At 43.4% G+C, this 12,463-nt stretch overlaps 1 long non-coding RNA gene across 2 annotated transcripts in view; it reads right to left on the minus strand.

Annotated features, from left to right (window-relative positions):
• Positions 1-12,463, minus strand: part of LOC144819528 (uncharacterized) — a 56,205-nt gene that overhangs the window by 17,093 nt on the left and 26,649 nt on the right. The gene's annotated exons all lie outside the window — the stretch shown is intronic.

Genomic DNA, 12,463 nt, shown 5'->3' on the forward strand with positions numbered 1-12,463 from the left:
CAAAAAGTGGGGGGTATGGAAAAATCATCCTGCTACCAAATCTGTAACCATGGAAACAAGGCACACACAATGCTGTGTAGTGCTATGAAGTAGTTAAAGATAACAAAAAAACCTGCAGATTCCTGTGCAAATTAAATAGAACTAAATTCCAAATGCCAATATGGAAATAAAACATGCTGTGCTCAATTAATAGTGGTGCAGCTGAGTGCAATATGGGTGAAGCATGTAAGCCATAAACCATTAAAGCTTAAAAGATATCTTTGAAATTAAAAGCTACATGTAAGAGGTACAGCGCGATCAAGCTAGTACCTCTCAGGTAACCAGGGAGACAGTTGCCTGGATCGTGTGAGGCTGCATCATGTTATAGTAAAGTGAAGGATAGTAAATACACATCTGGGAATAAGAAATTGAAAGAACTCAATTGGATAGGTACGTGGAAGCACAATGTGAAATGCAAAATGTAAGTATATTATAAGTAGGCCTGGTTGGAGTTCACAGAGTTGCTCTACTTGGAACTCCACAGAGAGGCTAAAAAACTCAGTCACACTACACAGAGTTCCAAATCACATGCGAATGGCACCACACGGTTCTCATGTGTGTCCTTGCATTCCAAATCACTCTTGAATGCGACAATGCAGTTCTCATTGCCGTAGCCATCTTGTTTTTTTCCTCTTCTGTTATGAGGCTGGGCCTTTGTTCTATTCCACTTTAATCTTTTTAATTCTCCCCTATCAAACTTATCTACCCCCTCATTTTTATTCATTATATTAGTGTGTGTCTTTGTATTTTTGTGTTTTTAATGACTTTTTGTATTTTGTTTATTTTTCTCCTTACTTCCTTATTGATTCTTTCCTTTCCTTCCTTTGCCTTCTTTTCTCATCTTTCTTTAACCTACCAGCACCATGGAAGGGGGTGAGCTACCTTGCGGGCACTGCCGCCACCCAGGTGTATAGCCCTGGGCAATTTTCACGAGGAGGAGGTGGCAGTAATAGTTTTTTGTGCAGCGCCACCTCCCTTCCATGCAGGCAGCAGGCCCAGGAGTAGATACCCTTTGCGGGAGCATGGCTGAGCTGGGGGAAGATGCACCAGTGCGTACGGCGAACCAACCAAATTTAGCACACCGTCCAGCAGCTGGCGCATGGCTGGGTGAATATCTTAGACCGGGAAAAGGACCTGCTTGACCTGATAGGCGTTGAGGTGCTAGGGCTCGGTCATTATTATATGTTTGTGTTCTACAATGCTAAAAAAACATCAGAATACCGTTCTGCTCACACTCAGTGGTAAGTTGTGTTTAGTTTACTTTAGAATATTCTGTTTATTTTTTTAGAGTTTTATCAGAGCACTTTACTTGAGCACCAGTTTCGTTACATATGGACACCTTCATTTTCGTCAGGAAGACTAAGTGACATGCCTAGAATCACAGGATGCTGAGCGGCGTTGCCGAGACTCAAACCCATTTCCGAAGCTTCGAGGCCGCTCTAGCCATAGGGCTACATCCTCTCCCCTCCAGATTCTAGTTTCTGCTATGCAGCGCTACCTAATCGTACTCATCATTTAGTATGCATATGTGCATTGCAAAAAAGGGAGATTGTGTTGGTACATCGAGGGGGTTAAGAAATAAAGAATCAAAGATCATTCACTGCAATGGATTAGCTCCAAATCTAGTTTTTGTTAAGGAAATTTGAAATAGCGATTTTAGGATTAGTATGGGCAACTCAACAATAGTCGATTGACTCAAAATAGTACTTTGGGTGAGGTTATCTGTTTTAGAGAAGTACAATTATGTTACTGCGTTTGCCTGTCATAATAATTTTGTGGAGATTAACTGAATCACTAAACTATTGCTTTATCTTCTTCATTTCTTACATCAGCACCCAAGGGCTGTTGCAGAATGTCCATGAGTAGCTGGTCAGCAGGAGGCACCGACCACCAGGGCGGCTGACGAGGGTTTTGCTCACCCCAGTAAGTCCTATTATTTATTATTATTGTTTCTCTAATGTTGTTTTTTTTATAGTTGTGGGCTTAGGGTACAATCTTGAAGTATTGGAATGCTGGTGCTGGGTTCCAGGAATGGTGCCTGGAAGCTGGTATTGCTATTGAGAAATAAAGTTCCTTCAACACCCTTACCTGCTGTCTTCTTTCCACGTGGTGACGATCACAGGATACAAACCCACTTGTGTGAGGCACAATGGATTCAATATTTGTTTAATTCCTGTTATCTCTGCATTATCTTTTTTTTCTTATATTATAGGGCTTTCTTTTTTGGGAGCTGACTTTTTCTGATCTCTAGTCTTTACTAAGAAGAAGATAACTTCTGCTTTCTTGGTAGTCTTTCCCTTTCTCCTCTATATCATGTGGTACTGTTAGAGTAAGACTAAAAAGAACACATTTTTGGTACTCTAATGGTCGTGTAGTTCCTACTAATCCGTATGATCTGTGCATTTGTTGGACAACATAAATTTGGAGCTTGGTGCCTAGAATGATTACAGGCCATGTTGCCCTGTGGACCAGCTAGCTCACAGTGCCACCATAAGCCCCCTTAATCATGGGGCAAATATTTACAAGCAACTACTGAACATGTCAACCTTGATTCTTCAGGGATCATGGAAACATTGCAGAACAATTCACTAAGTCACTCTTGTTCACTTATTGTCAGAGCAGTATACAGAGAATACACAGTGGGATGTTTTCATTAGGCGTATTGAACCAACGAAACCGTTATCCCAAAGTCTTTCCTCACCAGAAAAGAACAACGCTGAGTAAGCCCAGATTTGGTGAAAATCTTCAGTGATTTATTGTGCAAATCATTAGCCAGCCATCCGCCATGACGCGTTTCGCCTCCAAGTCGAGGCTTGATCACATGACGTGACAATGAAACAAACAAGGGTTTAAGTACTCAAAATGAGCGCGTAGCAGGCAGGGCTTCATTTAAAGTGAACAATGCATATTAAAATCATTTAGTAACGTCCCGAATTCGAAACATGATTGAGGGCGCAGTGCCCAATTACTCAATCCCCACATGGATTATCACATAAAATTAAGTCCATCATAGTTATATATACATAGTTATTTACACATAAATATGAATATCAAAAATATGTTACTCTATAGAAAGACATATAAATATATACATTAAAAATCATTTATATACACCTTGTGGGGAAGATTTCAAACCATTCAAATCATCAGACTTATACACGAAAATTCATGCAAATATTAATCAATTTCTCGAAAATGCTCGAATTAGCAATTAATCCAAAAAAGGAAGCCATCGCCTAATCCTTTTATAATCCTTATTCAGAGCAGAGTCAAAGGTAACTGTGTGCTCACAACGAAAAGATACAAACGGAATTAGTTTATAAACCTGTTATCTATTATATTAAAGACAAACACATTATCATAAAAAATATATAAATAACCATCATATTTCTTTTAAGCAAGTGTGTAGATCCTTCCGGTCATTGAGTCTTCCTGGGCTCTTGCTGTTAAGTTCTAAAATATACCTGGTCTCCAAGAGTCGCAATTTGCCCCCTCTATCCCCTCCCCGTTTTAAGGGTAATATCGTGTCGATTAGGTAATATTGGAGACTACTAGGGTCACTATTATGTAATGATTCAAAGTGACGTGCTACCGGGTAAGATTGATCCATGCCAGTTATTGCTCTAATGTGTTGGAGTATACGTTTGTGTGCAGATGGTCGTGTGCTGCCTACGTAGTTTAAGCCACATGGGCACTGCAAAACGTAAATTACAAACTCAGTCTTACAGGTCAGACGTTTTGTGATGGGTACAGGTTTTTCCTTAAATGGACTCATGTAATGGGTTTTATTCACCCCATATCGGCAGGCCTTACAAAATGAACATTTCCTGAAACCCTTGTTCAGGGCCTCCCATGTTCCAGACAGGGCTGTCTCCAGGTTGTTACTCACTAGGACGTCCGCTATAGTGGGAGACCTGCGAAAGGTGATTTCTGGTCTTATGGAGACATCTCCTCCAATTATTGGATCCCCCTTTACTAGGTTCCAGTTTTTGCAAAAGATCTTTTTAATTTCTGAGTGTTGCTGACTGTATGGGACTATGATTCTGGAATTGATGTGGGTGTTATCGGGGTTTATTGCTAGTTCTTTAGTCTTCAGGATTAGGGCCTCTTCTCTTGTTTTGGCTCTAGTGCGTCTGATGGCTTTGTCTATAATATTCTCTTTATATCCCCTTTCCAAGGAGCGATGTTTACTTGCTTGTTGGGCAGTCTCACAATCATTGTCTGAGCTACAAATTCTCCTCAATCTAAGCATTTCCCCGTAGGGGATGCTATTGATGAGGTGACGTGGATGTTGACTTGTAGCGTGAAGTACTGTATTCCCCGCTGTCTTTTTCCTATGTAGTCTAGTCCCTATTTAATGATCACTGACAAAAACTTCTACATCTAGAAAATTTACCAAGACATTGTCTATTTGCGAAGTGAATTGTAAATTTAAAGAGTTAACATTCAACATTTTTACAAACTCTTCAGCACTAGATCGTGATCCTCTCCAAACTAAGAAAAGATCATCAATATATCTCAGGTATATCATAACATTCATTCTCATGATCTCACCATGTGACCCCATGAGGACCCGTTCCTCCCACAGCCCTATGTGCAAGCACGCGAAGCTGGGGGAAAAACAGTCCCCTGTGGAAAAGTAAATTTTGCCATGTTCTGTGTCCCTACGTGTCCTCCATCTTATGTTATGTGTGCATGATTAAATATGCATATGTATCCCCCATGTTTGATTAAAGACGCAATTACAGTTGTGTCCATTACTAGTATGCCAGTTTCCAGTTCTCGTGAAAGCTACGAGTATTAGGCCTATGTAAAGTTACGTTGCCACGTTTCTCAGTGTGCACGTTATTTCATTGTAAAGTCCCCGTTTCTAGGCCTCAAAAGGGCCTGGACACCAGATTCAGCTCCTGTCTTCTGAGTCCTCGCTGAGGAGCGATACAGCCCCCACCTGTATCCTCGACCCTTCACTTACTTCCTGCCTCACAGTGCCCGGCTCAGCCTGGCTCTGCCTACGAGTCTGCCAAGAGTATGTTATGATTCTAGTTATCAGTCCAGCCCTCCTTCTCTGCATTCCTAAGCTACTGAATCGCATCAATAGTTTCCGTCATTGTCTAGCCTTTACGTCTCCATGTAAGAGAAATACTGCATTTAATGGTCATTTCATATTCTTCATCACGCACTACATGTAGAATAATGCATGCTCCAGTCTTAGAGTCCGTTAGCCTCTCCCCTCCTGACTCTTAGTTTATATCAACATGTCCTCTAAACATCAGATACTAGATAGGGTTTAGGTACATGTTGCCCTGACTCTCCAGACTTCAGTCTCTGCTCCTAGCACAGAGTTCATAGCCCCCAGCTTCTCCTAGTAACACGTCATTGTCAGTTTGCGCGCACCATTAGGTTAGAGGTCCCGGCTCCTTAGGTAGCCCCCTTCATGTTTCCGCCCCATTTATGACATATTCTGTTACGTTTGCATCACATGTCTATGTATACGCCCCTGTTACACCCATTTTCACCCTTATCTTTCGCGACTGCTATTGACCACACCCACTGCTCCGCCTACTGTAATTCATTGTAATGCAACCGTTTTAGTATATATATCTGTGCACTGTTATTAAATGTGACCCATTCCCTTGCGCCGATTCTGATCCTGCCCCCGGCAGCGCTGCCATCCTGTTCCCGTGCAGGTTGTCCTGTTCCCGTGCAGGTTGTCCTGTTCCTGTCCTTATGCTGTATTAAACCTGCAAACTCCTACTACCTCGAATCTTGACTCTTATTTATTGAGCTATCTGTTATTGCTATGTCCAGTCAAACCTAGATCCGGTATTATTTATTTATATACCACATAATGGCGCCCGAATAGGGACTTGCCCTTTCCCCACGCGCCGGTGAAGCCACGCCGGCCCCCTGACCCTCTGCAGCCGTGACGGAACCATACCGTGCACGTGCAGATATTTCTGCTTCAAGTATCCCTCAGGCCCACGGAGGAGACGGAGGTGGCGGTCCAGCATCCAGACGAGGCGGTGGAGGAACGCGGCGAGTCCCGACCAGAGCCCAAGCCGAGAGTCCAAGGTCCGAGGTATCCGGAGGCCCACCCGTAACAGAAGTCCGAAGTTCGTCCGTCCGGCGTCGAAGCAGTCCAGTCTAGTCCGAGGCCTTCCGTTCTTGCTGCCCGGTGAGTACCATTGCTGGGGTAGTATCTAGACAGGGTCAATCTAAATTGACTCTGGTCCGTGGGTTGGTGGTACACAGACCCAAAAACGAAGTGTCCACTTCGGTGGATGCGGGTCCTGACGTGTCTCTTTATGAGACCGGTAAGTTTCGTACTGTTTCAGCAGTACATCTAGTTTCTGTTCTAGTCAGTTCTGTTCTCGAGAAATTCATGTATTCTGTTTTCAGTATTCCAGGTAGTATTCTGTTCGAACTGATATTTTAAATGTTCTTCATGTACTTTAATGTCGTGGTATGAATGTGGAGTAATTATCGTGTTCATTGTGTATTGTATTGTGTCTAGATTACAGTTCAGTCATGCCGTTATTTTCCAGACTACGTCAGTTAAGAACTAGAAAAGGTCTGTTAGAAGAAGCAGTTCCTGTCCCGCCTAGGGACAGTCCAGGTCATTTTATGTATCAGAAGCATGGCATAAGTGCCATATTATATCTAGATTTATGGGTAGAGTATACCAAAGAGTTAGAGGAAAAGTATAGATGGCCCGTATCAGGTACGTGGGATGCCGAGTGCATCATGAGAGTAGAAGAAGCATTTTGGAAAAAGAAAGCCAGACAGTCACAGAAAGATGCCATCGAGTTATGGCGCAAAGAATCTCATAAAAGAACCGAAAAAGAAATCAGAAAGTCAGAACTAAGTAGAGAATCCTTAGAATGAGCCCAAGAAAGGGAACTAATCGAGATAGGTGAACGAGTTAAAACAGAACAGTCAGACAGACAGAGGAATGCCCTCATCAAGGGTATGTATCCTCTTCTTGCCGAGGGCTTGCCAAAAGCGACCCCGGAGGCATCCAGTAATTTTCCGCCACCATTAGTTCCGACCAAGCTACGTCACAAACCGACCGCAGCTGATATTTTTATTTCGTCCTACTTGGACGACACGGTTCCAGAATATGCAAATCCTGTTCCGCCAGTCCCTGTAAATAATGTAAATCCTGCTCCTCCAGACACCGGAGTACCTGCTACGGTACCCCCGGTTCAGCCTGCCTTACAATTTCCCACTCTACCAGCACGAAGAGTATCAGTCGACGATTCCAGCATAGGGGCCGCAGGAGGAGGTCCTCCTGGTACCCCGCCACCACACCAACGTAGAACGTTGGCCGAGTTACATGAATGTGCGTTACAACGTACGCCCAAATTTAAGTCCGTTGCAGATATCCGACGAGCTCTTACTGAATGCCGCTATGATCCGGTTGCAGGTGATGATAGTACAGTAATATATTCCATCCGTGTAAGACGGGTGACCGGGTATTTAGACACCCTACCAGATATGAAAGGAGATCTAGACAGAATATATCGTTTCATCCGTACAGGGGATGATCCAGAAAGTATTGGTGAAGCCATGTCTCAAAGGAAAGCTGAGATCCAGCTCATGATATTAAAGTTTCTGATTAATTGTCTAATAAGAGAACAAGACTACCCGACCAAAGATCCGGCCGAAATGAGGATCCTGACAAGGTGGAGTGATAATATAGCCGAGGGTAAGCACAAGACTATCAGTAGCATAGAGAGTATGTACAAGAGAATTCGTAAAGAAATAATAAAGTTACATGAACAACGTAAAGCAGCACAAGTAAGCGAGAAAGAAAATGACTCTTCTACTGAAGAGGTAGAGGACGAGAATCCCGCCAGAATAGCGTATGTAGGAAAATCTAGATTTCCAGACCGACAGTCACGTCTAGACTACAAGAAAACTGTTCCTCATCCAGCACCAGAACAAGGTTCTCTAGAACAAGTATTTCAAGCTACCGATCACATTCTGAAATCACGAATCGGTTACAGTGAGTTAAGTACTATGCATGAACAAGAACTAGTCCGATCAGCAGTCCGATGGATTACTGATTCTACCACTTTTCCAGACGAAATAGTGGCACAAATGTTTCTGAAACTGCCCCCAGCCGAGCAACGACTGGTGGGTATGTATATGATCCAGCACCTCATTACTCTGTATGAGGGTCAACATTCTGATCCAGGTCCGTTACATGATGTCCTGAACGAGTTACTCCAGTATAGATGGAAAGGTTTAGGTACCGACTTAATTAGTGTCATTCTAGAACAGCGTCACAAATATAGAACGTTTTTGAACCCGCATTTTGTTCATGTCTCACCCCCAGAAAGTAAACCCTTTTACATAGATAGACAGAATCCGTTACGAGAAGTACACCCAGTCAGGACAACAGATGGTGAAATGCAACGAGTGTTTGTTTACACTCCGATTACCAAGATGGAACTCTTAGAGATGAAGAAATTAATTCCCTGTCATGACAAAGATCCAGCAGGGTTCCACCGAGAATTAAAGGACATGCTCCGTATGGGAGAATACACGTATCCAGATATAATTAAAATGCTAAAAGTCCTGTTGCCCGCAGGGGTATATGAAAAACTCAAGGAAAAAGATTGGGAGGTGGGAGAGAAAAAGATCGATTGGGCAGTTCTAGAAGCTGAGGATAAGATACGAGTACCAGGTACCGGTCTAGGAGAGAAATGTAAAGAATTACCTGAATTGTTAATACAAGTTTTGCCAAGATTATTAGCCACTAAAAAGGAAGACTGGGATGCAATCTCAGCCTGTAAACAGAAACAAGACGAAGACACTAGTGATTTTTATTCTAGATTCGAGAAATGTTTTAGTATAAACAGTGGCCTCAAGACGAGTAGCGAGTCATACCCTCATCTTTTTGTTACTAAATTAGTCGAGAATTCAAGTCCACAAGTTAAGAATCGAGTTTTGAAAGTCGAAAGTACCTGGCAAGCTAATACCCCGTCCCAGATGTTACAAATGCTCCAATACCACCAGAATAGAATCAGAGAAGAGCAAGATCATGAAAGAAAACGTATGAAAGACACGAAAATGAAAGTACTAGTTGCACAGTCTGTTCCTCAAGACAGTCAGAAGAGGGGTCCGAATCAAGCCAGTCATCCTGCAGCTCCCGTTAAAGGGACATGCAATTATTGTAAACAGCCAGGTCATTTCATAAACGAGTGTGCAGTTCTGAAACACAATATAGCTACCGGTAAGACTAAAGAAAGACCACGTCCGCCTAGACAAGAACAAGTTTCACAGACGTCTCAGTCACAGAATGCACAACAGACAGTTCCAGCACCACAGCCTATTGCTGCAACACAGCATGTTACACAGCAGATGTACCAGTATGCGCAGTCCGAGTATCCAGAGTATCAGCCGTACTCATGAAACAGCCTAGAGAGGGAGGTAGGCTTGCCTCTCATCGAGATACCTGTAGATCAAGAGGGTCCCTATGTTCATAGTCAAGTATTAGGGAAAGACAGAAAGTTTTTGATTGATACAGGGGCAAGTAGGACCACCATCAGCCACGCCGAAGTTCCAGGGGCTCCGCTCTCAGGCTCTAGAAATATTTCCCTTGGATTTTCAGGAAAGCCTATTGTAAACGAGATATCTAAGCCAGTTACTCTAGAAGTAGGTCCATTGTCCCGAACTACTGATCTGTTACTTACTAAGTCGTGTCCAGAAAATCTGTTAGGCATTAAAACACTGAAAGAATTAGGTGCAGTTATTTGCTGCTCCCCAGAGGGAATACGCCTGTTTCTACGTGACTTCAAGGGTCACTATGTATTACGAGATTTTGATCCGAGATTGTCTAATGTTCCGCAGCATCTATGGGCGCAAGGTCCAACTGATGTAGGTTATATGCAAATCACACCCCATCGTGTGACTCTCAAGCCAGGTGTAGTGTTACCACGAATCAGACAGTACAGATTGCCACCTGAGGCTGTAGCAGCCTTATCCAAAATTATTGACGAGCTCATGGCTCAAGGAGTAGTTGTAGAAACTGACTCCAATGTATGTAATTCTCCGATCATTCCAGTCATGAAACGTACTGATCCAAATGCACCCCCAGTATATCGATTAGTGATTGACCTACGAGAACTTAATAAATGTATTATTCCCCAGTACCCAGTTGTCCCAGATATCTCTTCCCTATTGACAGCCATTGATTCCGAAGCCTCATTTTTTACAGTCATAGACCTCAAGAACGCGTTTTTTAGTGTCCCCATTCATCCAGACAGCCAGTTCCTTTTCGGATTTTGTTTAAATGGAAGGAGCTATATGTTCACACGAGCTCCTCAAGGTTTCACAGAAAGTCCTAGTATTTACAGTCAAGCACTTAAGAGACAACTAGACAACATTCACATGCCAACTGACACTGCCCTGCTCCAGTATGTCGATGATCTACTAATCACAGCCCGTTCTGAACGTGCTTGCGAACGAGCATCACTTACAGTCTTGTATTTCCTTGCCGAGATGGGGCACAAGGTGTCCCCTTCGAAGCTTCAATTCTGTGTCCAGCAAGTGATCTATTTAGGCCACTTACTGTCCAAGAGGGGTAGGCAGTTGACACCCGACCGTATCCAGTTAATAGCGAGTCTTCCTCAGCCCAAGACACAGAAGGAGGTACGTGCTTTTATCGGCCTCACTTCTTACTGCAGACAATGGATTCCTCAGTATGCATTTCTAGCTAAGCCACTGATACAGTTAACGACACAGGAGGCAGCCGTATCGACTGTCCTCCCTTGGACATCTGAACATACACTTAGTTTCAATGAGTTAAAGAAAGCTCTATGCCAAGCTCCAGTTCTAGCTACACCGAACTACAGTAAGCCTTTTACACTTTTCGTCACTGAACGGGAAGGTACAGCATTATCTGTTCTCACACAAGATCAAGCAGGACAATACAAGCCCTGTGCTTATTTCTCGAGCACATTAGATCCTGTAGCCCAGGCTCTGCCTGCGTGCCTCAAGTCAGTTGCAGCCACAGCTCTAGCTATCAGACAAAGTGATTCCATAGTATTAGGACATTCCTTGACAGTACAAGTTCCACACTCCGTGGAAGTTCTTTTAAACCGAACACAGACTCAGCACTTGACAATTGCACGTTTAACAGGTTATGAATTGACACTGTTCCAGCCACACATAGAAATCAGACGCTGCAACGTTCTAAATCCTGCTACACTGTTACCGTCAGTTAATTCAAATCCTGCCACACATGACTGTGTGGAAGTAGTTAACATTATGACTAAGCCAAGACAAGATCTGACAGATATTCCATTACCAGATCCCGACCTGACACTTTATGTGGATGGTTCATGTATGAGAACAAGTACAGGAGAACTAGTAGCCGCGTATGCAGTGACTACTGACACTGAAGTTATAGAAACACACCGTATTGACACCCTGTCTGCTCAAGCAGCAGAGCTAGTTGCTCTGACACAAGCCTGCATACACGCCAAGAACCTGAAAGTTAATGTTTACACAGATTCACGTTATGCATTTGGAGTCGTACACGACTTCGGAGTGCTCTGGCAGGAGAGAGGTTTCATGACTTCTCATGGAACCAAGATTCAGCATGGTCTCCTTATTCAGGCTCTGTTAGATGCCATACATTTACCGACATCTATTGCTATCATGAAATGCAAAGCACATACGAAAGTTACTGACATTATTTCCCAAGGTAATGATCTAGCAGATCGCACAGCCAAGCTTACAGCACAGACTCCAGACATTCCAGTTAACAAGACACAGACACATACTCCAGATCCGACTACCTGTATGACAGTTAAGGACCCTACTCAAGATGTCATAGATATTCAGTTACATGCTACTCCCGATGAAATCAAGAAATGGTCCGAACAAGGAGGGGTCCAGACAGATCAGGGATGGGTAACGAAGGGTAAAGCCACATGGTTTCTCCCCGACTCCATGGTTCAAGTCATTATCAATACCGCACATAGTCCAGCACATTTAGGAGAAAAAGCTATGTTAGACAGTATCCAGAACATTTGGTTCAACAAGCATTTACGAGCTGCAGCCAAGCAGAAAGTCCGTACCTGTATGATATGTTGTCAGTTTAATCCAGGTAAAAGTGTCCCGGTGGAACAAGGTGGTTTCCAGCCCCCTGACCACCCTTTTGAAGTCCTCCAAATGGATTATATTCAGATGGAGCGATGTCGAGGTTTCAAGTATGTCCTAGTAGTTGTATGCGCTTTGTCCAGATGGACAGAGGCATATCCAGTCCCAGATTACACAGCCGCGACCACTGCCAAGCAGTTGGTTCGTGAGTTCTTCCCCCGTTATGGACTCCCTAGAGTCGTATATTCTGATAACGGCCAGCCATTCTCATCCGAGTTGATGAAACATGTTTCCCTGTTGTTAGGGTACC

The sequence above is a fragment of the Lissotriton helveticus genome, chromosome 2_1, assembly GCF_964261635.1.
Source record: "Lissotriton helveticus chromosome 2_1, aLisHel1.1, whole genome shotgun sequence".
Classification (NCBI taxonomy): Eukaryota; Metazoa; Chordata; class Amphibia; order Caudata; family Salamandridae; genus Lissotriton; species Lissotriton helveticus.